Source organism: Falco cherrug, chromosome 7 (genome assembly GCF_023634085.1).
Source record: "Falco cherrug isolate bFalChe1 chromosome 7, bFalChe1.pri, whole genome shotgun sequence".
Classification (NCBI taxonomy): Eukaryota; Metazoa; Chordata; class Aves; order Falconiformes; family Falconidae; genus Falco; species Falco cherrug.
The window spans coordinates 44,783,938-44,810,099 of NC_073703.1; the positions used below are offsets into that span (position 1 = coordinate 44,783,938).

At 37.9% G+C, this 26,162-nt stretch overlaps 1 long non-coding RNA gene across 3 annotated transcripts in view; it reads left to right on the top strand.

Moving 5' to 3' along the window:
• The window catches only part of LOC114018033 (uncharacterized), a 56,295-nt gene that overhangs the window by 20,184 nt on the left and 9,949 nt on the right, over positions 1-26,162 (top strand). For all 3 annotated transcript variants that reach the window (XR_008733347.1, XR_003563428.2, XR_003563429.2), the window contains exons 2-3: positions 11,037-11,180; positions 15,776-16,021. This is a non-coding gene — a long non-coding RNA (uncharacterized LOC114018033). The remainder of the gene's footprint in view (positions 1-11,036; positions 11,181-15,775; positions 16,022-26,162) is intronic.

Genomic DNA, 26,162 nt, shown 5'->3' on the forward strand with positions numbered 1-26,162 from the left:
AGCATCTCTAACATCCAAGGCCTAAAAAAGGCACTATCTTGGTATGTGCTGGCTGCATACACTCAGTATGCATATCTGCACGCTGCCAGTAAAATCTGTTTTGAGAGCAGCGTAGGGGCAATACGCAGACAGGGAAGAGAAATCTTTCAGCAAAAGTGCTTTTCAGAAATCATGTGGAACTTTTAACTTCCCATGAACTTTATTTATTTATTCATTCATTTTTCACTATTACATTTTAATCTTCCCTCCCTTATGAGGCAAGAACTTGTACAGCTAAATGACATATTTGGAAAGCCTGACATGGATCACCAGGGTGAATTGGTGCTACGTACAAAACTATATGAATACTTAGAGGTGGTGGATGGTCAGTGTAACAGAACAGAGCCTGGCTGCCCACTCTGTGGAAGAATCTAGCACCTAAAATAACTTGGGGGTGGTACATGTTTTATTTAATAATTTTGTCTTTCTCTGTTATGAGTCAGGTGAGTGCCAGTTACTAAATGGTCCTAGGATGTGTTGTGCTTCTTTAGGACCAAGGACTTGGTTATAGTTAGAGAAGATGCTGGAACTTACTCACAATTGTCTTCATGCTCATAAATCAAAGTTTCACTGTACACTTAATCCTTCAATTCCCTTCTCTCCCATAGCAGATTTTTCATGTCAGTGCTGAGCTTTCCTCCCAAGCTCCCTCTCTCCTCTTCCCTCATTTGTTAACCCTTATTAGAATGAATCTGCCCTGATGGACCTGTTCTGACCAATGTATCGTGCTTGCTTCAAGCAGTCTCAGATCTATTTTAATTACTCTCTTTTTCGTAATTACTGTCTCTGTCTTCATGCTTTTTTATTCTTCTTTCCCCACTTTGCTGATTCAAGCCTTTGAAAAGAGGTTTTGCGATTTCACAGCATCAGATAGAAGTCTGTTGATCAGCTAATATTGTTCCAACTCCTTGGTGAATTGCAGTTTCTCTCTTAAGCTGTTGAGGAAAGCAAGAAAAGTTCATATTCTGTATTACAGCAAAATTCTCCGACAGTTCACAGGAAGGAATATCCATCACTTCTACCTATTTACAAAAGTTAGGCTTCTGTCATTTTGATAGAGAACAATAAGAAAGGACAGATATCAAGGATATCTTGATAGAAGTTTATCCTCAAAATTAAAGTCTAACCAATATTGAAGTACATGTCTTACATTTTCACAGCCACTTTAATCCTAAAAAAAACCCAAGCTCACAAATAAACAAACCTCACCCAAGCCCACAAACAAACCTCAAAAAAAAAAAAAAAAAAAAGCCCCTCGCTTCCCCATTAAAGTTGCTTTACCATGGATGCATGAAAAAATTAGAAAATGTTAAGTTTCATTTAAGGTTGTCATTGTCTGTTCAGTTAAAATCTAAAAATAGTCTTACGAAAGGTGGATGTTTGATGTTTAGATCTAATTTGAATTAAAATTGAATCAAGCAAGACTAGAAGGAACAGATTCCATAAATAACCTTAACTGATGCTCTGCTGCCTATCCTTGTGTGGTGTGAATCATATATACATATTCTATTGTAATGTGCTTGTAAGAGTTAATGAAGTAGCCAGTATGATGTCTAGGCTGTGATGCTACTCAGGGCATTTTTACGGTTAAGAAGAGAGAAACTACAGTTTGTTGTGTGTAGATTGTGATTAAAATGGAGAAGTGTTTGCAGGTATGGCCCATATGCAATTCATGTGGAAGATACTGATGACATTTTCAGTTTCTTGCAGAACTAGTGCTTAGACAACTGTAATAATAAAGTGCTATAAATCATTTTCTTTAGAGCTTTGCATTTCCTTGATGGTACTCTCATCTATGACCTACTATTAGTATTTCTTACAGGAGACTAAAATTATCAGTTCAGGAAAAAAACCCCACCTTTTAGTTTATTGAGCTGGGCATTTTATTGCTGTATCTATAATGTGTTGTCATTAAAAAGGGTGTATTTGGGAGAAGTAGGGAGAAGGCAGTAGGCTTTGATTCATGCTTAAGTTTCCACTGCTCTCATTACTAATTGTTAACCGATGAGACGCTGTAACTGGTAGCTAGTCTAAACCTGTTCTTAAATATTGGGGAGTAGGCTGAGACTTGCATCAGTGACAGATAATCTTCTATCTGGTTACTAAGATTATTATTTATTTTTTTTAATCTTCCTTAAGCGTTCGGTGTTGCTGTCTTTCAGCTATAGAATGCTGAACTAGATAAACCAAAAGCTTGAATTGGGTACAGCAAATAACAACTAGTCAGTAACATGTGTTTGCTTGATCAGTACTGGTCCCTGCTTCACAGTACTCCATATAATAGCATCCATATCATGTTCTTTAGAACCTCTAAACAGAGTGGGGAGTTTGTGTTATTCTCAATGGTTTGCTTTTTTTTTTTAATTATTCAGCTATAAGTTCCTGATTAAATGTTTATCCTAAATGGTACTACTACCGGGTCTTTTTCCAGTTTGCACAGATTTTCACTGAGATTAGTAATTTTAATTCTGTACTTAGTGTGATGTAGATACTAGCAGCTGCTCTGATTGCACTATTCCACTTTTGTCTATGATACATCCTGTTTTAAAGACTGGCATTTTATCTGGATTATGCCATTCAGATTTCAGTACTGAACTATTTGTGCTGCCGTTTCATTTCTTCAGAAGCCTTTTTGTAGTCTTGCTTATTCCTGCTGTAATGCTATAATTTGTCAGTTGTCTCCAAAAGCTATTTTTTTCACCAAGGAATGAATGAAAAAATTGCACAGGTTATTTGCTCTTCCTTTGAATATCGAATGCTGTGTCTGTTTACAGATGCAGTGTCTGAAGAGGGCTAACAGCTGACCATGACTTGCTAAGGGAGTGGGGGTGACTTTGGTTTTGCCCGTGTAACTTGCAGGGGTTTGGATGTCAGCAAATGCCACAGTGAATGGTATTTTCTCTGGTATTTATTTGCTTGGAAACGTTTCTAGATTCTGATATTTCTTTCTACATTTTTTTGTGGAGAATTTGTGTGTGTGTGTGTGTGTGTGGTTCCTTCAGTAATGGAAGTTTTCCTGCAAATGCTCTGCTACAGTCATTCAGGTACCTGATGCAGTTTCTAGTGAAACACCTCTGGAAGTCACTATAATCCCAGTGGCATTCATAACAACTGCTGTCTGCTAAACAGGACTGCAAAGGAGAGCCACTGTTCATAAAACTCTACATGCCAAAATCCATTTAGTGTTTCCTTTTAAGGCCCCCAGCTGAGAAAACGCTGAGTTTTGTTAAACTTGACAAAGTAACATCTCACTCCCCAACCAAACGCAACTTGGTAGATCTGTTTTAACAACATCATCGGGAAGAGAATTTATATGTTTAACAGTAGCTAGTTTAAATGCACGTTTTCCTCTTAGTATGCAGAAACCTACGCTCTGCCCTACTGCCTGTATGTAACTGTCTGTACCTCTTGACCTCTACAGGGAAAAAGTGAGTTTCGTGCACTTAAAAAGAACCATGTTTGTGTATCTCATTCCCTTTGGGTTATCTGCTGGGCTGGCAGGAGTTAAGGTAGGAAATCACAAGGAAATGCATAACAAGGCCCTAGAAAACAACAGGAGAAGTATTGATTAGGAACAGCCTTTCTCTGCATTGTTTCTGTGCCAAACCTCAGGTTGGCAGGATCCTAGTGACTGAAAATCCTGACTGAAGCAAGAAGGTGAGCAAACAAGTTGTGAGCAAATTGAAGCTGAGAAAGAAATACAGAACAGTAAGTGCCTGTCTGATGGACTCAGCCCAAAGATGGGAGTCAGCTGATCTTACCCAAATTATTCATTAGAGACTGAGCTTTTGTGAGAAATTTTGTTTAAATGTCTTTTGTGTTAAGCTAGTATCCCGAATTTAAGGATCCTTTTGATCATTGAATAAACTGTCTTTAAATGAAGGCAGAATTTTGGCCTAGTTAACGTTATGGGTCCCCATAGAAAGTGGTCTAAAAAGTGGTGCATTATTACCGCCCTGGCCAGGTCTTAACATGGTTGACAAATGTAGCAGGACCATGTTGTTGTCAAGCAAGGGAGATGCAGAAGCTGTGGCTGTTACCTGAGACATGCTTGAGACAGACTGAAAGTGTACAAGGCACAGTTAGACCTGTAACACCCTCCCTGTTTCATTCCCCTTCTACTGCAGAATGTGGTTGCTGTAGTAGTGTTCACATTTCTTGCACTTTCATCCACAGGATTTTTCCTCCCTTTTCTTTTTGTAAAGCTTACTCATTGACCACAGTGCACTGGCCTGCTTACATGCTTTTCATGACACACTGGATGTTAATCCCAAGAACATTTATCAGTCTCATTATGCTCCTTCTGTTCAGCTGGATGTTTTGGTTTTGGGTTTTTTTAAATGCAGAATGGGCTTCGTAACATTTAGTGCGGGTAGACCGCATCACAGATTTGTCTCATCCATGAATAGTTAGAAATGTACAACTTATGGGGTTTTGCCAGTATTCATAAAACTGTGGTTGTATGTTATGTTTCCTGGCTCCTGATCCACTGATGCCAATTTATTCTTTTTTATTGTTTCCTTTATTTGGAATTGTAGTATTCATAAATTATTATGGTTGTCTCATCTGCACCTGTCTGTCCTGCCACTTCCCCCTATTATGAACACTTGGATGTACAATGATCTTACTTTTAACCAGAGCACAAAATATTGTTGCTTCACATTGCTTTTTCTTTTTTAACTTTGTTCATTCAATGTAGAAACAGAATTCTTCTCTTGTATTACTCATGGAAAATTTTATTGCTACTGCACCATAGTCATGATCAAGCCTATGTTTTCTATCGATTAACATTTCAAGATTTTGAGAAAAATATGTACTGCTCCCATCTGAGATTGGAGAACAGCCAATATATTGGAGAACAAAGAAGCTTGATTCCCGGTAAAGCTAAGTGCTTTGGGCAGACAGACCTCAGCAGGCTTCCCACCTCTGCAGAACATGGAGAGAATAAAGCACTTCCAGCGTCGCCACTCCGGACCCTAGAGCAGCTTTTCTTGAATTAGTATTTAGAACCACATGCGAGGATTCATTTACTCAGTAAATTAAATGCTTTTATGTGAGCCTGGGTATATTTGGAGCTTCATTAAGGGGCTCCCACAGTAGTTTGAGTACTTCCCCCCTCTCCATCCTATTCCTATTGTCACTAATATCTATAAATCTTAATTGAAATTACAGAGCTGAAAAAATGTGCTAGTCTGTAGTCTGCTGGGATAAGAAGTGACTCCCCGGTCCTGGGCCAGCAGAGGAATCCACACTGTTTAACCATTTCTGACTGCAGAGGATCAGTGCTTTAGGGTTTGAAATAAGATTGTCACACCTCAAAGTTAAATGCAAGTGAGGGGGATGTGGGAGCGACAGGAAAAGTCCACTGCTCAGGGCTATGTATGATCAGTGTGTGGCTCGGAATGCTAACCCAGTAGCAGGCAAGGCACTTTTTATTTAAATGCTTATTTCCTCTGACTGCATGTTACTTAAGAACTTATTTTCAGAATTAACTTTTGGAGAATGGTCTATCTAAAATGAGGATCTTTGTATTTAATCATAGGTTGAATGATTTTCAAGTAGATGCTAGGGAACTGCAGAAAATACTTGTTATCTAGTGAATTACTGTAATCTTCTGGTATAGAAATGATGCTATGTTTAATTTTTTTGTTGTCAAGCTTGGTGGCTGAGGTGCCATGGCCAAGGTAAGTTGTAAAATGAAGGATTAGGACTCTGTGCAGGAATTAAGCTGTCTTACCCCAACACCGAAGGAAAAGATCTGAATGACCCACATTAGAATTCTGACCTATTTAATGGATGTAATTTCAGTTGCGCCTGTGTAACACTTTCTCTCATGCATCCAAATTCCCATTACAATGAGTACATCCATCTGTCTACAGCAGGAGTGTGGGATATGACCCTGCTAATCTGGTTCTGAAACTTCCATCTATTTTTTCATTGCGTAATTCAGTTCTCTCTGCAGGTGTACTTGTGTGTGTGTGTGTCAGAGGGAGCAGTCCTTTGAGGAATTATTCTGCCCTGGTTTTTTGTTTTTAGCTAATGTTGTGGGTCAAGAATGCCTTTTGGACTAATTCTCATTTGTCTCCTAGAGCTCAATTTAACTTTTACAGCAAATACCACCTCTGCTGTGCTTCCTGCTCTGAGCTATTTGCAGCTGTTAATATCTGTAAGTCTCAGTGAAATGAAAAGGTTTGTTTCTTGTGTTACTCCCCTATTTGAATTCTTACTGGGACACTCCACAGGCTCCACTGACGTAAGGTGCCCTCCTTTAAAGCCCTTGGCTTTATCATGCACCAGGTATATTTAATCTGCCCCCCAGCCCACCCTCCCAATGTGATCTGAGGGCTTTAGCAAGCTGTTGCCATCTTCCTGCGGAGAAAGGGCTCTAGGGAGAGATGTGCTAGACTGATGGTGGAGGGAGAGAAGGCTTTTAGATGCTCTGTGTGCTACCTGTCTGAGAAGAAAAACACCAAAGTTAGAATAAGCAGGAAGAGTCTCCACAGACTTGACAGTTGAACTTCTGAATGAGCTGTAAAGTGCTTTTTAGCTCTTCTATGTGTTGGCATTTAAGATAGCCACTGCTTCTGAAGATGAGCCTTCTCTGCCTTCTGGTGACTTCTAGTGTTCATCCAGAACACTATGGAAGGTATGAGGAAAATGCAGTTCTTAGGCTTTGCTTCAGGAAATGAATTATTCGTCTCGGAGGCTGTCCTTCAAAGGATAATGCTCTTTATAAGCAATTAGACAAAAAAAAAAACTCTCAACCACTCTTCAATGGAGGATCATATAGATTTGAAACAGATTCCAGGATTTAAGTGATCATCTCAAGGCTCTTTGAAAAAGTCAGTGCATCTAGATTGTTCTGGTAGATGGTGACAAGTCCATTAGGTTCTGTGTGAAATGTTGCATGGTGTTCCCCTGTGAGCATCTCAGCATGGGTACAGAGGGGGGGCAAGTCAAAAGACAGTGTCAGGGGAGAGGTTATCAGAACATGAAAAAAAAAAAAAAAGGGAAGGTACATACAGTATCCAAATGGTAAGGCATTGACATTATTCCAGTCCCATTTAGTCACAGAATCTAACTGTGAAGGCATGAGCAGTGATTAACACCACAATACAGACAAATCTCGTTTGAGAGTTGCTGTGCATAGATGCATCTTCCTCAAATGAATGGGTTTTGGTTTAAGTAAAACACACAGTGTGCTTTTAAGTAAAATAAGTAATAATGAATAAATAATAATTTAAAATAATGACTAAATTTTAAGAGAGATTGTGTTATGCATTAATTGTGGATCTTAAGGCTCACAAGTTCAAAGGAAAGATTTTTCTTATGTATTGCTCTCTATACATCTGAGTATAAGACAAATACAGATGTAAGAAAAAATGATATATTGTATATGAGTACAAATTAAGCATTCTGCTTATATCCTTGTGTCATAACATGTGAAGCCATGCTAAAAAGGGGAAGGAAATAATGACCAACTCAAATATTAAATATTTTTTTATAATAAAAAATAATCCAGATTTACTTTTACCAGTAATCGCTTGGGGTGATAGTCTTATAATGCCATAGGATTAATTCTTTACTATTTCTTATTACAGTATGTGCTTAAATGTATCAGTGAACTGTGTGGAAAATGTAGGTTAAGAATGGTGGTGATATTCCTAAAGCTGTACGTTACTTACTGAGTCAGTCATGCTTCTTGAATTTTGATCTGGTGTCAGCTACAAGAGATGTATAGAAAACGGACTTGACTTGTACAGTCAGATGATTGGCTCTGCTCTTGTCCCAAATTCTTATTTGCCTAAAACAGTTTTTCTTGGAGACAGTAAGGCTTCTCAGTTGTTTTCCTCCTCCAAGTCTATGGTCTTACGGAGCCAGTTTCTCCTGTTCAGTGATGTTTTCCTGGGGAATGGAGTGGTTGTTCCTTGTTTCCATGTTCAGGAATCCTAACTATTTATTTGAAGCAGCCATTACCTTTCATCCTTGGTGTTTCCTAAAGGCTTTTAGGTATCTTTTTGTGACGTTTTTCCTCTGACTGCTTTCTGATGCTTAAAAAAACCAGAGCTCCTCTGTAGACTCCAAATCTACTATGCAACCACTCTGTGTGCCTTCTCTGTCACTTTAGTCAGGATCTTTTCCTTAGTTGTTCATCTTGCAATACACTCCATGCTTTATCTGGGCTTGACAGGCTTTCCTTTTTTACCTTTTTATTGGGAAATCAATATGTAATCCAGACCTAGATTTTGCTGTGTTGTAGTTTTGTCTAATGCTTTAAGGAGTTGATCTTCCACACACCAATCCTGAAAAATAAGTACAGGTATTATAAAAATGCACAAATTATTCTGTTAATCTACAAGGAAAAGAAAGAATTTTCGTAACTGTATTTACAGTTGCTCCTTTTTGTCATTCAGAAAGAACTCCAGAGTTCTGTTTCAGTTGGGAGCTTTGTAGTAATGGAAAAACATAATTCCTTATATGATCCAGCAACCAGTTCCTTTCAGTAGTAATATGAATGCAAATTAAGACCATGCACAGGGTTATTAAGACCAACCTAAGAATGTAAAATGCTATTATTTTTAACTCCTTTTTATTGCTAAGAGTGCTGTTATTCTCATACCTTGTTTAGCATCACAGCGGTACTCACTTTTTGATTCACTTTACCTGCTTACAAATAGAGCAAAACCAGTTTTCTTTTGAACACAGGTAGTGTTTTATACAGCACAGTATTGAGATATGGGGGTTTTGAATATGAAGTATGCCTAGAATTTTAATAGGGTTCAATTTTCATTAAATCTGTTCTAGATGAAATATAATGATGTATTCTTTCATGATTTTGCATCCTAAATCAAGAGTTAGTCATGTTGAAATCTGAAACTTTGAATCTTCTGTCAAATGTGACAGTATATAAATAGATTCAACTAGTAGTTTGGCAAATATTAGAAGTGCTTCTAGATTAAGAACTTTGAGGCTGAGAGTGGCAGTTGAATTAGCCAGATTCAATGAGGTTAAGGAAGCTGAAGGAACTTTCTTGTAAGTAATTTTGTAAAAAGAACTTTTTTCTCTGCCATTTATAACAGATCTATCAAGGGTAGCAAAGTTTAAACATTTATCAAAATTGCCACAGATCTGTGACCCATAGAAGAAGAGCTATCAGATCTTAATTGCAGTAGCTCTGTAATTTCAGAACTTCCCTTCCCTTGTTCACCTACTGTCTGACCTTTATGTTAGCTTCTAATTTCCTTCTGTAATTGACTCTTTCTAGTACAGGAAACTATGGCAGCAGACACATCTTCTTAATATGGTGGAAGACCCAAACAGTATCATCAAATGCCTAGCAAATTTACTTTTATCAATTTTGCAATCAAGCTTTTGGAAAAAAAGTAGTTTGAACAGTTTCAGATAGAAAAGGAATGAATTTCCCTAAATCTTGATGTTGTGGCTGTTTTGTTTTTAATACATAAACATCAATAAGGACTTAGAACACTATCTTCAAATTTGTGCTGAAGAAACTGTTTGGTTCAAGACTGGCTTATTTCAGTGACACATGCTAATGGAAGCAAAACCGAAGTTTATTCTGTTTTAAGGACAGCTGATCAATTGAGACAGGACCTAAAGAAAGGAGTTGGGTTAGCCTCTGATAGTACACTGAAAATGCTTGTGTATTCTCATCCAAAGTAAGGTTTCTATATCATACATGTTTCTGTAGCTTTTCTATATCACAATACCTCTCTATATTTTTTTTCTTGAAGAGATTTCTGTTTCAGCACTACCTTTCCCAGCTTTCCCTGCACACCACTGTGTTTATTGACCGGCACAGGACAAAGTGATTTGTGGACCTACTCATGAATGCCCTTACCTTACCTGGTGATCAACAACACTGACAGTCAGTAACTGGAAACACAAAAATATGTAGACTTTACTTCCAGCTGAAATAGCCTGGAAGTAATGTTTAAATAAACCAAAGTATCAGTTAATAAGATAATGTCGGCAATTAGAATAACTGGATTCCTAGAAATGACCTACTTTTACGTACCTGGTAGCCACAAACTTAAAAAAATCAAGATAGTTAATTCTTGTCAAACTATAATCAAACAGGCCTACCTACAGTTTTACAGGACAGAGAAGAAAGTACGCTAGCAGGAAAAAAAAATGTTGTAACTTTTCACGTCCTATTCATGCCTGGGTTTAGGGGAACAAACCGCTAATACACTGTATTTGCTTTAGATATTGTACTGTCTTGTAGTCCATAAACATTTTCTGCTGGCCATGTCTTTTGTCACTTGTAATTAAAATGTTTAGGCCACCAGAGTGTAGAGGGCCAAGACTAGGTCTTTACTTGGGTGTTTGAATCGCAAAATCTATGTGTCTGTATATTCTATTCAGAATTCAAGAACAAAACCAATACTATTTATCATTATGAACTATTTATCAATATTGCTATATTTTTAATATAACATTTTGCTATATAATATTGCAAATACTATTTATCAATAGGAACTGAGTAGTCTGTATGACAAAAATTAATAAACCCAACCCCAGTAAAAAGTTTTTAGGAACTCACTCCTCTACAGCCACAGAGAGCTCATGGTGCACAAGGGGAATGGCACCAAGAATGCATGTGTGTAGGGAAAAGGACAGTGTAGTCCTGTGGCACCCACTAAGCACAGGACTCCTTACCTTGCCTTAGTTCTCTCTGTTTTGTTTTTTAAAAAATTAACTTACGACAGCAGAAAGAGCAGCCCTTTGCCTTGAGGAAAGAATGGATTGTTCTTCAGAGTTTAGAAGGCAGATATGTACTCTTGTATCTCTATCCCCCTCTTAAAGATAATTATCTTTATCCATGCCAGAAATAGCATAGGCCTCCCCATTCTTGTCTTTATTATCTTTTGTGCTCATGCTATATTTCACCACTTTGGGCCTGGATGGGGATATGTATCCATCTAGGAAAAGTCTACTTACCCTTCCCTGTCTGTATGATTTCCTTTCCTTTCAAGGGGTTATTCAAGACATCAGCTCATACCATCGTTGTTGAAAATCAGCTGTGGTTTAAAGAGCAACCATCTCTGGAGATCAAGTATCCATCATCAGTTTCATTCTTATCAACTAGATCACTTCAAGGTGCTCCTTGAACTATTAAGGTAAGCAAAAAATATGCATGTTTATATTATTTTCTAAAATTTCATAAGTCAGTGAACATTTCACACTCTTCCATGCCTGGCAAGATAGATTGACTGTCTCTGAGTATTTTAAAGAAAGACCGCATCCAAACAGGATGGAAAGAACCGAAGTGCAATCCACAGAATGAAAACTTAGACATCACTCTTTACGCCTATCAAAGAGTACAGGAACTTGTTAGGATTTAAAAAAAAAAAAAGCTGTGAATACCTACTGGACTAAAGCTGTTATACATAAGAAACTGGCACACAGTCTTCACTTTCCTTGGATCAAAACATTCCAACACTCCAGGAACACTGTGTACTAATCAGACCGTAGTAAGAATTTGCCAGAAATCAGTAACAATATCTACGTTTTGTTCATTATTTTTGGGGTGTTGTTGTTGGTATATTTCTATATTTAACAGTGCTAGTCTTTGATACCAACTTAATACAGGTAACCATCTAGCATTCTTGGAGTGTGGTCTAGGTATGCCACTTAGCAAAAGTACAGTGTGTATTCTAAGACTATACAGAATTAATCAATAACCTTCCTGAAACAAGTATCTTAGCCCTGGAGGTATCTGCCTGTTTTCATGAATTCAAGCGAGGCTACAGGATATGGCATAGACACCACATCTAGATTAAAAAGATGAAGTTGTGCAAGATGATTTAAATAGTAAGAGTATCCTATGAGTTTTAAGAAAGCACTAGGAAGCACCAGAAGTCACTTCAGTGAAATGGAAATGTGCATTCACGTGCAAAACTGTGAGTCAAGTGAGGTACAGCTGAAGGAACAGATTTGGTAAAAGATTAGATGGAAGGGGAAGGGAAGAAGTAATACACACCGAAAACAGAAATAGGATGCATGTTTTGTCTGATGTAATAGTGCCTCTTCGGACTGAGTGAGAGGTAGAAATGGTAATTAGATGTGGCTTGAGACATGCTGGGTAACCTGAGCAATGGAAACTAGCAGAAGAGATTAGTTTCCCCAGGGAACACATAGTGTGCATTGGTCTAGCTAGACAGCCTTGCTTCTGCACCTTGCTTGTAGTGCAGCTGCTCCCAGCTGTCAAAGAAAACTTTTTATGATAATCTCTAGGTATATTGCTATTATTACTTTACATATATTGAGGAAAGTATGAACTGACAACTTACTCCTTGGTTAAGGTTTCTTAAGCAGACAAAAGTTTCCTATTCAGCCTAAAAAGTGGTTTTGCTACTGCAGCTGCTGTCCAGTCCAGAATTAGTATGTTGATAGAGATTTTAAATGGCATTTTCTCTGCATATAAAGAAAGTATTTGTCCCATCATATTATCTGAAGATAAGCACTGATCCAAATGTGGCGATATGTTTACCTTTTTCATAGTTATGCCCTGTAGCTTCATATACAGACTAAAAATTGAATCTATCCCTTTTGTAGGAATGAAAAGCCATTGACAGCTGAGGATTGGAGAGCAAATTGATCCAATACCCATGGAAGTTAGTGTTTTTAACCTTTTTATCTATAGTATGGAATGGTAATACAATACAATGCTATGGTTAAGGGGGAAAAGTAATATTAAACCACTAGTTTTAGTTAAATACTTAGCTAAAACAATGACAACTCATATCTAATTCCCTCAGTCATAGATCCTTTGTAAGGATTATTTTATTCTTGAAATCACCAGCATAATCGTCAGGGACTACTGTTACGATGGCAAACTGTGATAATTAAATTCCCATTCTATGAAGTCTAGAGAGGCCTTGCAGGAAACACACAGAGATGCTTGGTAGACAAAACAGCAAGAAAGGTCCTTGGCCAAGGGAGAACAGGTACAGAACTTCCAGTTCCATGACGGTCACTTCTTTTCTTCTACTGAGTGCTAAATTTCAGTGGAAGATTTTCTTAAACCCTCAACCTTTTGTTCTTCTCTTCATTAGCTCCTTAATAATTTTTAAGGCAAACTCCCTTAGGATTACAATGTCTGAACTCTTTTTAGATTAAGAGCTTTTGTTTAACTAAACTTTCCACTTTTCATTAAAACCACTTTGCTCATGTTAATTTAAACCAACCTTTGGAGTATAATAGTGATTACAACCTGATCTTCTGCTCTGCATACTGAACTGGGACACCTGCTCTAGTTCAGAGTGATATAAAGAACTTATACTTGATCAGTTTAAACATGATCTTAAGTCTTTTGAAAGGGGGAGAACTAAACATGCTGATTTGTAAGCACAACTTGCTAAACATTTTAGTCATTTCCATGAAATAACTGAGATATGCTCCAAAGAACTTGAATCAAATGTGAAACTGGTTGTAAAATCAGTGAGGTAGCACTGAAGGAAAATTTATTCTGTAAAAAAATGCAGTTGCCATACAAATATGTTAATTTCCTCTTTCAAGAAATTAACTGTTTTCTAGCTAATATTGTTTCCATGCAAAACAAAGCTGCGTAATCCTTGTGAAATATTTCTAGTCAGAAAAAAACATGTTTTATGTAACACACAGCTCAACTAATTATCTAGCTATACTAGAAAGTCCTCTTTCTAAACATGAAAAGAAGGTGAATGCCTTAAATACTGTAACTTGTGCTTTAACACAAAATCTTGCTCCTGTTTGTGTGCCAGCAAGTCTTATAATCCATGGCGAAGGGAGGTTGGGGGAAAAATCACACCAAAATTGTACCAGAGAAACCTATGATCAAGCCCTTATGCTGAACCAAATTACAGAATTGCCTTTTTTGTTTTAGCTGTGTGTTCAGACTCACCCTGGATATAATCAGACTCATCCCTAGTTGAGCTCTAGAGACTCTAAGTGGAAGAAAAATGTTCAGAGTGGAAGCTTGGTTTCATATACTTAATTTCAGAGCATGCAGAAAGACACTTGTCTTAGGGGTAAGCCTAGGACAGCAGGGTATTTCTTACTAGGACGGTATTCAAATAGCATACGTCATCAGCTGGTGGTGTAAGTCTAGTCAACGGAGCCACTGGCAATTCAGGTAAGTTAAGAATCCTGCCTACAATTCTGTATTTTTCTTTCCCCCCTGCCCTTCTGGAGGATCTGGAGCAATTACCTGCTTTGGAAATTAGAACAGGGAGGTGCAAGTCCCGTATCTTGCTGACAAACTGAACAGCCTTGAGCAAGCAGCCTGGAGAAGCCTCCAAAATGGGATGTACTGTGCTTGTCACTCTAATTAAATGCGAATGGTGTGGACACAAAGCACGAGGTTTCCAAGGCAGCAAAACTAGGAAAAACATGGCAAAATGAGCTGGGCTGCATTCTGCAAGTGGCAACATCAAGCCATTATATTTTGAGGTGAGGGAAATATTTCTGTGTTCTGCTCTGTATTCTTTGAAAGGAGTTTTTTTAAGGAAGAGATAGCAGAAGAAAACAAGATATTGACATAAAGGTCAGGAAGCAAAAGCAGTCTAAGGTGAATTGGCTACTTCCATTTCCCTCCAAGCTCTGTTTAAACAGTTAAGCAAGACCAAAAAAAACCCACCACCAAACAAACCTAGAATTCCCAAGCAGAAAAAAAAAAAACCCAAAACCTAAACACAAGCCCACCAAACAAGCAAAAAAAACCCCAAACCCACAACCCCCCACCCCCAAAAAAAACCCACAACCCCACACCTTATCTACCACCTAGTGACTGTGTTGCTTTGGCTTAGGAGTGTAGTGCTAGATGCTACTGTAATAGAGACAACCCTTGCACTGTACTCACATGTACAATAGATACCAAATGCTGTACAGGTGTCAGAACTGGTTTTGTTCAGCAATTTTCCAGCTGTCAAAGTTACTGAAGACTAGAAAGCCTGATCTACTTACTCTAGCAACTTAATACAGTTTCAAGTAACTTCCCCCTGCCATCCTCCCCCAGTTTATTGCAGTTGAATCATATACCTCAAAATCAGAACAGTTTAAGAATCATGATTTCTGAATGATGGGAACTGACCCTATTGCTACACCTCTTGCCCTGGGTTTGGAGCAAGCATCTTACTGGAATTCTTCTAACAGTGCAAAATGCCTCTTAGGGGAATCCCATGTGACCCATTTAAAATGCCTAAATAGCAATTTTCAATTAAAAATTCTCTCTACCTCCTATTTACTAGCTGCATCTTCAAAGATAGCTTTGTATGCAACTAAATAATTCATCGATTTTTAGTATACAATAGAACTTTTAAAAATACAGAAGTGGTAGTATACTTTCTACCTAGACATTCAGAGTCTTCACTGGGACTTACCAGAAAGTGCAAATATAGATTAATCTATCACAGTCTTAAGTTCTAGTTGTTTCTTTAAATGCTAATTTTACAAAGGCTTTAATTCCCCATATGGAGGCACTAAGCACCAGCCCATTTTGTTCCTGGCAAAACTGGAGGAAAGCTTACTTCAAATTTCTAATTAAAATTCTTTCTTGCTGCCTAAGGAGCCCTGATGAGATTCCTCAGGGTAGTTGGATGGGTTTGTGATTGAATTACAACTGGCCCGATTGCGTGAATATTTCATTTAAATGTTGTGAACTGAAAACATCAATTAATGACAACCTGAATAATAAAAAGCACTACTTTACCTTCAATCCTGTCTTCTCCCACAGTTGATTCAAATTAGATGCTTAGTCACTGGGAGAAAAAACAAAACACAAACCAACCCAGAAACAAAAAGCCAAGCAGGAGTCACTACGTGGGAAGAAGAGGTGACTGAAGTCAGAAACACTTTGCCTGGAGATGGTTGTGTATGCAACATCGTTGGAGAACTGCCCTCATGAAGTGTGGCCATGCTCCTGATCTGCCATTTATTCAATATCCTACATTACTTCTGTTTCTGTCCAATCTCACTTAAGGTAATTTCAGTCTATCTTCACATCTTTTATTTATCATTATCATTGCCTTTTTGGTTTTTTGTGGTGGTTTTTTGGTTGTTTGTTTTTTTTTTTTTTTTTTTTTTTTTTACTAGAGAACCACCTTGCCTGTAGGTTCATTGGGGAACATATGCTAATCTGGTTAAAAATTCTGAATCATCAGATTGGCCAAACTCTTCCAGTCCTAGGCATGAGCTTTTGGTGAATTGCCCACACTTACAAGTGAACGTTTTAGCTAGGGTGATTAGGAGCAATCCATCTGTGTCTGATTCCCTGGCTGGATTATAGGTGTCTCCTAAAATACACAGTCATATGAGCTGCTACTTGGAGTGAAAATACAAGAGTCTGGGAAGTCTTAAAGTAAAACTAAATGCTGAGGGTTGATAAACTGATAAAGATGCAGTTTCTTCTGATTGGTGCTGGAAATCCACAATTGATGACTTTGACAGGTTCTGTGTGCACCCTGCCTGCAGGGAGTCTGCTCCTTTTGGTTTTTGTAGCTTTGTCAAAGTAGTAAAATTAAAAGGCTCATGACAATTGGTCTAAATCTGGCCCAAGTTCTGCTGTTCCCAAACTGTTCTTAATAGTTGATGACTGATAGGACCTTGACAACTTGAAGAAAATAATTTTATTAATGATAACTTTATTGTTAATTATTAGTGATCCACAAGTTTAAATTGTCAACTTGATTGTCATAACAGCACAGTGACTAAATCAGGATAAGTTTTAGTAGGATTAAGGTGTTCCTATAATAGAGTTTTCAATGACTGTATCGATATCCCTAGATCAGAATAAAAACCTTCCTTGTGTTCCTACATCAGGAACAGGTCAAATGAAGCTAGCAGAGCTATACCGGGGAAACAAAAACAAAAACAGAAACCAGAGCCAGTGAAAAAGACAGGAAATAAACCCACAACTTAATTAGTCTTCTGCAGCAGCCATGGTGATTTCCTACGTAAAAATGCAGTCAGCACAAAGCACTGCGTGAGGATCAATATTACAAGCCTCACATGCAAGGATATAGGCTTATTCTGGCAGCTGCAAACTGTTCTGGTGCTGTCACCTGTCAGCCACGGAAGAACGCCTTTCACTTTGTCTTAGTAGTGTACCATCTCACGGGCTGATTCTTCCACAGAAACATGACCCCCCCCTACTTAATTTCAGTACTCCTCAAATTAATTTTCAGCTGGAAATACACCAAAATTGCACTTAATTATTTACTGATGCCATTCTGCTAGATTTTGGGGCTTCCTTCTTTGTGGCAAAATTCTGTAGATTACAGCAAATAGTCATAACATAATCTATATTTATATATAATTATAGTAATATAATTTAGCAAATACAATTTGAAACATATTCTGCATATGACTTCCTAAATTTAGTGTTTTTTTCTTTTTCTACAGGATAAACGTCACAATTAGAGTGTTTATAAAGCATTTCCTCCCTTGTACAGTTTTTCCTTTGTTTTTGAGCTACTATCCTCACACTAGGAGCAGTTTTCTCAAATCTATTCTGCCTGAATTTCTCATTCTATTTTTAGTTCCAAATAAATCCAAATCTGAAAGCAAAACTCAGCTGAAAAAACATATGATTTGGATTTAAGAAAATCTCTTCACAAGAAACCTTATGGTTTGATGATGTTTTGGTGCAAGTCTGTGAGCTGATCTCGGTACTGCTGGGAGTAAACCACAAATTTAGTCTTAGATGCTGGAAAAAAACCCAAACCTGAATTGATAACCTGGAAACTGTAATTCAGACCAAAATCTCACACAAGTTGCTTCTATGTGTCAGTGGCCTAAGCAACATATTTCTAATCACCCTTCAATGGTAACTCTGATCTCAAAATTCCACCAATACTGAAAACAATCAGACTGGATTTGGATTCTAGACTACAGTCATCTGCAGAACAACCTTTAGGAAATGTTTAGACATGGATCCATTTTTATTTCAAACTGTTTGCATTTCTAAGAATATATCTGAGAATCAGTTTGGTTCAAGCCAGGCTTTGGCTTCTAGGGAAATGAGGCGGAAATACAGGCAGGAGTTTAATTGTTTTTTAATAAGGAAAATACTTGGCTTTAAATTCCTTCAAAAGTGCATGGGCACAAATTTTATGTCAAACTTGGTATTTGAGCTGTCTGCGATAATTAGTGGCTCAGTCTGAGTGAAGATTCAGTGTCAGATCATTGCCTCTGCATGCACTGATGTCAGTCAAAGTACCATCTTGACTGTACATTCAGATTATGTAATTTTTTTTGGTAAATGGGGTGATTTTTGGGGGTGTGTGTGTGCTGGTTTTTTTTTTTTAACTTCCAAGAATTACTGACTTTGTAAGAAATATTTTAATGGGACTAAGAGAAACATTGTATTAAGTCTGCATCTTTTTAAATATAGTTGCCCTAGACAAGATAATAAATTCCTCAATAAGAAAAGTGCCTCTTAAGAAGAGTTGTTGCTTTATTGACAAAGAATTTTATCTCCATGCCTCAGTGGAGATCATGGAGTAACACTGGTCAGTGAAGTTACGTGGGTTACAAGGAGTGGAGTAGGCAAGGTGGAAAATCTAGAGATACTTACCTTCCATTCCTGGAAATCACCCTGCCATCAATACCAAACTAAATTTTGCTAGCCTGTAGATGGGCTCATATGCAAAGAGGCAAAATTATTTTTCTGCCTACATGATGAAAAGCCTGGAAAATGCACACTCAGAAATTATGAAACACTCCTCAAAGTGCACCATACATTTTAGTTGTACTGCAGAACTGTTTTACTGAGTCCAAATCCCCCACCTCCACATTACGTTTTTGTTCCCTGTGGGATTAGATATGACCTTAAAAAACATGCTGAACAGCAGTGTAAGACTAAAACCTTATTTCTAGAGAAACTGGCTTAAAGATTTGCCAACTTTGTTTTTCATATGGAAAACATTTTCGTGAATCTTTTTATTTAAGCTATTTCAAAGAAGTTTCATTTTGGAAACACAGGAGAAACATTAAAAGCATCCTGTTTGACATTGTTGAGAGTAGAACATTTTGATTTTGGTCCAAAATAACATGTCTAAAACTAATTTTAAAACTTCTAGAAAATTCATAAGGGGTCAAATTAGGGTGACATATTTTCATTTTAAACCAAAATAATTTTGTCACCCAAAACCTCAGCTTTCCTACATGAATTTCACTTTATAGGAAACCTAAATTCCTCCTTTTGTTTGAAAATTTAAGAAAATTTATTCTTTAAAAGTCACAAACCCCACTAAACAGAAAGCCTGTAGTTCATTCCCATTTCTTATATAACAAAAGCTGCCGCATTTATGGCATTAGATTACCGTTTCAAAAGCCTACAACAACCACAAATTTAATATAAATCATCATTTTAATGATTACTCATCAGCAAATTCTGTAAAAGATACATTTTTTTAAACCTTCAAACTTCTCACATCATTCTAGGTATTAAATATTCTGATTATTTTATAGCTGAATTTAGAATTCTCAGAACTGCCAAATATGCAGACCCAGGATTACTCTAGAAAGTGTCTCCAGTTTTACATGACTGCATCCCTTTATCTAGACAGTTTATTGCTGCCAGAAAAGAAAATTTGTTTGTCTGCATAGGCAGCCTGTAGGTTGCGGGTACAAAAAGAGTGCAAGATGTACAGCCTCCTCTGTCTTACATGCAGTGGGCTCACAGCTCATTAGAGTTTAGATTGTAGCATTTTTATTTGTAGAAATGAGTCAGAGCCAGCTGTATTTCCAGAGACTAGTTTGAAGTTCTAGTGCCAACTTAATCTGTCTTTTCACTGTAGAAATAGTAAAACTAGGCAAACTGAATGTAAAAATCACATAGTGATTATCATAACTTACAAAAGCAAGTTACACTAAGCTTTTGTTCACTTTTTATAAAGGGATACAAGAGTCGTCACTTAAGGAATGTGTGATGACTGACTTTTTTAAAATAAAAAACTAGTTAGTTTTTCATCCTATGTCAAATGCTGAGGTCTCAAGGCTGTAATGTAAACAAAGTTTCTATTTCATTATCACGTAGATTCACACAGGGACCCAACTATTTAAATACCCCTTTAAACACATAAACCCACAATTTAGATCCTCAACACCCCTGCTCAGCTTCCACCCTGGAGAGAACTGAACTTGTGTGGCACTTTGTGTTTTCCACTAGACAGGCACAGTACAGCACAGCCCGAGTCCTGGTGACGATCAAGGTGCCTGGTCATTTTCCACCCTAGGCATTTCTCTTCCTAACTTGAGAAATGATCCAATGATACGTTTGTGGTTCAAGTACTCCAGCTGCCTTTGACTTCCCAGGAAATACGTGCTGTCTGGAATGTTCACCTTTTCTCCAGTATCTCCATCACTGAGGTACTCGCTCATCTGCATGATTTGGTGAACAGAACTGGCCACCTTTCTTAAAAGAGAAGGTACTAATCATTAGCCTGCAGCTTTTCTTCCTCTGTGGCCCAGCAGCTATGAAAGTCAGCACGTTTCACCTGTGTCCCATTCTTAAGACAATTTCTATTCATAACCTCTCCCTTACTAGCCCCTCCTCAAGGCACGCAGGCCTGTGCCAGTGTGCAAGGTCAATCCTTACTCTGGAGGCACCTGGGACAGTACCTAAAGTGGGGTGTCAGCAAGGACTGGGTTTTGCAGCTGTGCCCTACATCTCTTCTGTGCCATGGTCTTTCAACAGCATAGCCGATTTACTTGTTTTATACACAGAACAGCTTTCGACAGGACAGAGACACTGGATGGGAAAAGGTGAGTCTTCTGCTCCTCAGTCACATGAAGGCCATCTGTAAAATATCTACTTCAAACCTCACTGACTTCAATTTGCCAGCTGCAAAACACTCCTGAACACTGTTGTAGAAGACTAAAAGCCACAAAACATTGTGTCATAACAACCCCCAGTTCCTAGCCACCTGCAAAAGGAGTGACAGCATCCAGATAGATCAAGGAACGTAGATTTGACCATTACCTGTTAGGATGCAAATCACTAAGCAAGCTTGGCAAAACTGCTGTTTGTCCCTATTCTCATGAAATACGGACATTGTTATATTCTATTTAATATGTCTCCTCAGACATACTGTAGCTGTAATGCATTTGACACAACCTATTAAATAAATCAACATTTGGAATTTCCCCAGGTAGGGATTCTTTTTCCTCATAATTACTATAGGAATCAGTTTTACAGGTTAAATTGTACTTACATGGATTTCATTGTTTAATAAAGGGACGCCTTTCAATTTCAGCTTCCATAATGGTACTTAATTTTATATATTCTTGCTTAGAAGTATAAGAGCCGAAAAGAAAACACATTTACGTGCTAGAGTGCCTTTCCTAAAACTACCAAATTGATGTTTTTAGACAAGAGTAGTGAAATCGTATCCTGAGGGCAAGCAAACTATGTTTCAGTGTTTTGTTGATTTTCAGAAGAGGCAGAAAACAGCAGATCACAATGCACAACACTTCCCGAATTACCTTAATGTTTAGATTATGTGGATTCTGTATGAAAGGCTGTCATGTACCTTACATGCTTCAAATTGACTGCTATGTGAACAGCTGAGTATTTCCGATGAGATATTTCAAAACCTGGAGTTCATTAAAAAACCCTCCGATCAACTCCCCTCCCACCCCAATCCTAATCAAAAAGACCCAAACCCACTGAAACCGCACTGACTCTGAAACAGTGACCTGCCCCTCTGACTATGAATAAATTGCTTTCTCAGTATGCTGTTCTGCAGTTTTCACTTTAAAAAAAAAAGACTGGAGCATTTCCAAACAGCTTTTCAATTATAACAGAATTCTTAGTCTGGCAACTTATAGACTGTAGGTTAAGAAACCACATTTATTACTGAAGACCTGAGAATGCAGCAATTAAGTGGCACAATGGAATCGTAACTAGATGAAATCTCAGATCAGGTTACATGCACACAACTGTGTTCCTGCTCCCATACACACAACACACACACCTGACATAGCCAAGTAAATTTGCTCCATGCCACAGCAGCTGTGAGCAAGAGTATTTCCAGGAAAACTGGGAAATCAATACCATAGCATACACTGATCACGGACACGGTTGTTTTCCACTTACAACATTCGTATCTTGCTGAGTCACCCATGAAGCACTGATGTAACTGGGAAACAAGTATGAACTTCTGACTAGTCCAGCAGTCTCAGGAATCCAGAACTCTGTTTGGTTTTTTATTATCATTAATTTTATTTATTATAGTAGCTGTGTCAGAGCTGACCAGAATCGGGGCACCCCTTTTTGCTGAGCACTTTAAGACAGCATAGCTGAGGCAATTTCTGTGTGGGGAAACTCAGGAAAGCACCAAACTGAATTTCCAGAGCTTTGCATTTAATACATACTGGACCCCGCTATAGACAATCACTTTGAAATAAGCTTATTTTCATTCCATTGACTCGGCTCAAGTGTAATATTGAAGTATCTGCCAGTATGTTATAGCCACAAATATTCTCATGAAAGTACAGCATATATAAATCAAGTTCCTTCCCAAATACAGCCTTTGGTTACAGCCTTGGGATTGTTACCACATTTCAAATGAAGTACAAGTCATAGGAATTTGTGGTTTGTTTGGTTGGTTTTTTTCCTTCTGCCCCTTCCCCCCTCCCCTGCCCCCCACCTCCCCATGAAAAACCAGCAGCACTAGGGTTTTGTTGCTGACACAGCTCTTGGGTACATACTATTTTGCCAGTTTTTAACCAACAAAACACCGTGCTAGCAACAGTTTGCAGTACAAATTGGGTCTGTCATTTAAAACACACAAACGTCCCTTTTTAAATACACTTAGAAAAAGAAGAGAACAAAAGGAAAGGCACAAAGGACTATGGTTGCAAATGGGGCAAGCTGTTACATTGGGTACCGCTACAATTTTCCTTTTCTCTGATACTATACGTCCCTGTGACATCCATTTTCATCCTTTTTGCTAGTGACCACACAGCATGACACAAACTGAAACCTGTCATCTTGCTGCTACAGTTCTGGCAGGAGCACACATTGTGTCACACTTCTCCGCAATGTTTGACATTCTCAGAACATATCTTTCCCTCACAGGCAGCATAGAAAATAAGATGTCCCACCTGAAACTTAGTATTGAAATAGAAATTTTCTTTCTCCATATAGGAACACAAGTTCAAACGTGCCCAATCCCAAGTGAATCCAGTTCTTCTTTCAATGTACCCCAAGTTTCAGGATATTCATTGGAATCTCAGCATCTCCTGTAGAAGTTCTTTCACTTGCCATAAAATACTGAAATGGGGACTGACAAACAACGGGGTCTTCCAAACAAGTCTTCCAACAACCACTCTAGAGAGTAATAGTCTTGACTTGCTGAATCTTGTGAAATCAAACTAGAGAGGCAGAGATTTAGCCAGTGACTACAAAACTTTTTGGGGCAGGATACTGTCTCCTGAGCAGTACAACTAACTTTGTATGGAGTTAAGCAAAAGGAAAAAAAATATATTTATTTTGGTGTCTCACCAACCATATGTGTGTTTTAAGTATTAGCTGTTAAGTGTAAGTGAGGCACTGGTGCCCATCTTTCCTTTAGAAGAGAGGTCAAAGCTATGAAGCTGAATGGGATATTTCCCTGAACCCTGAAGTTAGATGCTTGGGTCTGGAAAAAATAGTTCAAGAAACCATGCTTAGAAAGATTCCTGGTGAATTTTCTGATTTGTGTGAATTCCATCAGTATTCTGCCTTTCTATACGATAGCCTGAAAGTTACCCTGAGCTTTCAATAGGCTTATGTTAAAAAAAAATTAAGATCCCACAATCACTGTATATGACATATAGGTCACTAAGTATAATTCTAAAGACAGAGCTGTGCAAACAGTGTTTCCCAACATTTGCATTTACCGATGCAAACCATAGGTAAAGAAAGAAAGAAAAAAAACAATCAAAATCCTGATTTTGTTTTTCCACAGTGCAGAGCATGATTTCTTGCTATTTCATTTGGTTCAAGCTTGGTTGCTTTTGTTATTCAAAGGTGCTGGACAAGCTCAGCAGCCAAAGAACATGGGAAGAAGTTAGTTTTGCAATTCTTATTTGACCTGAAAAAGAACTGAACCTGATATCTGATGGAGAATATTTGTTTTAAAGACAATTTTTTTTAAAGCACAAAATCCTCACCAAGTGTAAGGCAGCATAGCCCCTCTGCAGTAATTGTGCATTTGTGCCATCTGAGACTACTGACTTTTGTGCTTTTTTTCTGGGCTTCACCCCTCCCCACCTTCTATCATGAAGGCTGCATTGCTACAAGTGTCAGTTAAGACCCCATGAGATACAGGATGTCTCATTACATTTAAAATCCAGTTTAATCTTAGAATATAGATGGAGGATGAACCCAAAGGTTTTTTTGCTTCTTTTAAATTCACTAGGGGACTGCATAATTCCACAAACATTTGAACAATGATGATCTATAAAAGGACAAGGAGGGGAACCCAACCTTTTTTTGCTTTAATTCCTCTACTTCCGAGCACTGTTTTGAGATATCGAGGCTTAAAGTGAGAAACATACATCAAGATTTATTTGCATTTAAACTGCACTGATTTTTCCATGTCAAATCTGACAAAGCTGAGGGCACGAGAAGAGCAATATTTCACACAAAATACTCATAGCTTCCCAAATTTACTAAAAGCTCTGAGGAATTCTAAATGACTGGGTCTTGTTTAGCCCATGGAGACACAAACTCATCAATTCTGCTGTCATACATGGTACATCATTTTCTTCAGCTTCTACAAACACACCTGCTTTAATCAGGATCCTTCCCTCTCAAACAGGAGATTTTTGTTATCTCTTGGATATGCAGCTAATACACACTCTGTGTCCCCCTCCCCCCTTAAAAGCAGTATTAGTTCTCTGTCTCAAAGAAATGGTTAAATCAAAACTGTCTATCCTAAGCAGCAAATAGAATAGCAGAAGCTCTTTGTTTTCAAACTAATTTGCACTAGTAAAGTCAACCATTCCTTTCTCTGGTGTCTTAATTAAAAGTCTTAATCCCTCTGATTTCACACTAGAAAAAGGAGGAATGTGGTAGTGGGACATGAGCATATTTATTTTACACAGGCACACATGATTTAGAAAGTCCATTTTACACACAGTATTAGTGTTAGTGGCATATGTTCTTGCTAATGATAATTCCAGCCTTTTGCTGGAATATTTAACCATACTCAAATATAGTTTTAGATCAAGGATCCAAAGTCCCCTGCCCAAACACATTGGCCTGGGTTATGATCTGGATCTGTAGCCTAATTTCATAGCTACAAACAGCCTGTTGATACCTTAACCACTTTAACAAATCCATAGATGACAGTACTGAGCTGCACATAGCACCTGCCACTGGTAGACTTCCATAATCATCACCCTTAAAGGGAAAACTTCTCAAAATGAGCCAGAAAAGAAATTTTGTAAGACACTTACTACATTTTAGCAGAGAGTAATGCTCCATATTTGCATCACACTGTACATTGTAATATGATTAATGTTCTTTTATATCCAGTGTCTGAACATAGTTTCATGTAACAAGGTTTCCTGAATGTTTTTCGTCTCATTACTACATATTTCAACCCCAGCTAGAGAAACATTTAGATAATGACCCTTAGTCAAAAGTCTTTGTATTCTTCTGCAGGATTACATCTATTAGACTCTGTTAATCTAAACCTGAATGTGTAATTACAGTTCTGTGGAGTAGGGAGCAGATGCTTCTGCCCCAGCAAAATCCTGCTCAACCTTTAGAACATGCTAATGTACACCAATTTATAGACAGATCAAAATGTGTTATGTGGGATCACCAGACAATTAGCTCGCAGCATGAAATAAATGTAGAGTTAAAAAGGTGTTTGAAAATGTTTTTTGCCCGTAAGTACATAAATCATGGTTATCTGAAATGAAAATGAGGGGGAGAAAGAAAGAAAGAAGTCTATAAATTCAAGAATATACACATAAAAAAATTAGAACACTATAAGAACCAGAGGACCTACCATCAAACCTACTTCAGTTGTAACCTTCTCCTGGTTTCTCCAGTCACTGCAATTACCAGGAAGAAAACTATGCTTAGTGTATACTTCTGCTTTATGGCACACAACACCCTC